General features: G+C 39.8%; 1 protein-coding gene across 1 annotated transcript in view; it reads left to right on the forward strand.

Annotated features, from left to right (window-relative positions):
• LOC101859905 overlaps window positions 1-3162 on the forward strand; it is a gene marked incomplete in the record, with an annotated part of 25952 nt that overhangs the window by 689 nt on the left and 22101 nt on the right.

Raw genomic sequence — 3162 nt, forward strand, 5'->3', positions numbered from 1 at the left:
CGTAACTCCCGGCTGTATGTAACACACAATGCGCCTCGCAGAAAATATTTCCTCACAGAGGCGACATGTACACAAATCAAACCATTAGAACATTATTGAAGCGTGTACCACTTAAGGTTCCATTTTCAAAATCTGAAAGAGATCAAAACAGAATAAAGACTGCACTTAAAGAAACACTTGCATTCCTTAACCCAGGCGTAAAAGGGTGTGGCTCTACTTTTACGGGCTCAGTGAAAAAGTCTACACAAAATCTGACCCCAGTCGCGAGCTATGTAAATACAGGTCATTGTCACAACCGGCAGTCAAAGTTATAATAGCCCACACCCTGTCACCCCAGCCATAAAATGCAAGTGGATTCTTTTTTTACCATTGTGTACTGTGAACATGATTTATTATATCCGATGTGGGTGTGATTGTCCTGTTTGAGCTTCCTCCTGGTCGTGAATGGTGATACGTAAACAAAACAGTAGGACAAATCAAGTAAAGGGGCCTAATTTAGATATCGAGCTTGTTCTTTGGGGGGACATCAAAGCGTTAGAAACCAAATATTTGCTTGTAACTTACTTAGTTGGGTTGGTTTTTTGGGGAACTGAATTTGAAAAAGTGCACGACGTTTTCGCTGACTTATCATGATTGATTATTTTTGATGAAAGTGACTTTTCGAACTCATATATGTTGTTTGATTTATTGTTTGTTGTTTTAATCCTTTCATTGGAGGATAGTATTATTTAGTTAGTTTGTTTGTTTGCTTGTTTGGCACGTCGTCAAATAACGGCCATTATTGCTTCGGAAAAGTAAAACAGACAGACATAAACAAAAGAAGGATACCAGTGGTAAAGAAATAATTATATGACTAACCACCCACATAGGCAGATGCGTAGTCTAGCTTTCAAAGTACTTAAATAAATATCGGCAACTCTTGAGTGACACATGGAGACAAATCCACACGCTTCAGAAGAGATGGTTTTATTTTTATGTCTCGTTTCTCTCCTCCTTCCCTTGTCTTACCCCTCAAGAAAAATACTCAGAGGCCCACTTCGCCAAGTTGGCTTTTGAGCACTCCTGTGTTAATTGCTTGTGTAATGTTAATTTACTAGGGTGCAAACTGACATGCAAACATTCAGGCAGACAGCCGGACATTATGTGGACACACAGACAGCTCGTTACCACTGTAAGATCGATTGCTATGTCCATTAAGTTCTCTGTTGTTTGGAATTAAAACGAGTCCGGTTTTTACACAGTAGCCGAAAGTTCCTGATCAGCATGCGGTAGACGTTGTCACAACGAATCCTCATGGCACGCCTTTTTTTTGGAGGGGGGGGGGAGATAAACCCTGCGACTCTGTCACCTAGTGCAAGACACAACATTGAATAATAGACGCCCCCGTTCCAATCAACCAAGAAGATCTCGGCGAGAGTTTGAAAAATGCGCCGAAAACACAAGGGCATAATATCATATGCAGGGAATATCTAATTATAAGCTAACAGTTAGAATAATAATAGTCATTTGTACTCCAGTTTCCACTAAGCTACTTCACCGGATCTGTTTGGCTACTTTGATTCTTTACGATGTGAGGGCGAGCTGATTGCTCAGATGATAATACAGTGGAACCTGATTTAACGGGGACTTCTTTAAGACATCATCCTCCCCAAACAGCCACTTCTCGTCGCCTTGTAAATGTTTAAACATTTTAGTAACACTGTGTAAGACGTCCACCTGTCAAGGACAACAACATTTTCTCCACGGCAGTGAGTGGCCATCAAAGACAATGTGAACTTTATATCATCTTGAGCTATGGTGCGGATGGCGTGGTTTGAATTCTCAACGCTTTGTTCTCAGACTTGGATTGTTTGGGGAGGTCTCCAAACTTCCCAGGTATTTGGACCGTTCCTTTGCCCCGCCTCATAAATTATAACATTTCACTGCTGAAATGGGCGTGTAACTCATACTATATCTATTTCCAAAGTTCAGGCTGAAACATGATTCTTTTTTAAGAAGTAGGGCCTAAACCTACTTTTCAAGTTTATCAACCAGCCATCTTTGTTTTGTGGTACAGAAAAGAACGATCTCATTCCAATCGACAAAGAAGTCAGGCTTTAAACTGTCACATGTTTAAGTACAGCACTTTCCTGGTGCCAAGAGAAGAGCTATTTATTTCCCCTAAAGTGTTCCTCGTTCACTGCCCATCACTCACAAACATAGCAAGAAAATTAAAACCATAAATCTCAGAGAGCTTAGCTCGCGCCAAGGAGTGGCAGACTGACGACTTAGTTCCACGGCCTACTTTTTCCTCTTACTCTTTTAAGAAAACTCGAAATGACATTTTACTCAACGTCATTAAGTTTGTCCATAGACTTGTTTTACAATTTAATTTTCCCAGTCGGTGTACTATGACAATGAGTGGTTAGTGGGTGTTCTGGTGTGGTTTACTCTTTCTTTCTTATCAGACTTCTTTTATCCTTTTCTTTCCTCCTTCTGTTTGTATTTGTTACTCTCTTATAACACATCAAATCTACGGCACTTATGATAATGACCTAATGTGTTGCAAGGGCCACAACATTCCTACTGACATAAAACAAAACAGCACTATTTCCTACTTCAAGGTCGCCTCTCAGCGCACAATTTGAATCTAATTTGGAGCCAAATGAAGAACGAAGAAGGAACGGTTGCGAATTCACTGAACTATAGCGAGACTGGTAATTTGCCCTATATACTTGACACAGAATGATGCCAATTGCTCCTCAGGAATAAAAAGAACATTTGCAACAACTATCTGACGTTTTGAACAAATTAAATAAAATTGCAAAAAATGAAAACCTCTTAATAACGACCAAAATATAACTGTGTTCAGTCCTGTTATTCGGCAATAATATATGATCATTGTCATCCAAGAAAATTGGTATTTATAATTCAACATCAGGGAAATTGAGTCTTCATTATACTCCGGGCATTTCGGCTGTTGCCAAAACATTCAACGACAATTTTGTGTTGAGAGAACCCGAGTAGAGAAATGAGTCCCGAATCTTGAGTGCGATATAAGATAATAGAAAACAAAAGATAAGATACATCTTTATTGCCAAGATCCTGGCACATTGATTTGGTGTTTCGCCACGTACGCACTCACACACACACACACACACACACACACACACACACACACAC

The sequence above is a fragment of the Aplysia californica genome, unplaced genomic scaffold (assembly GCF_000002075.1).
Source record: "Aplysia californica isolate F4 #8 unplaced genomic scaffold, AplCal3.0 scaffold00022, whole genome shotgun sequence".
NCBI lineage: Eukaryota > Metazoa > Mollusca > Gastropoda > Aplysiida > Aplysiidae > Aplysia > Aplysia californica.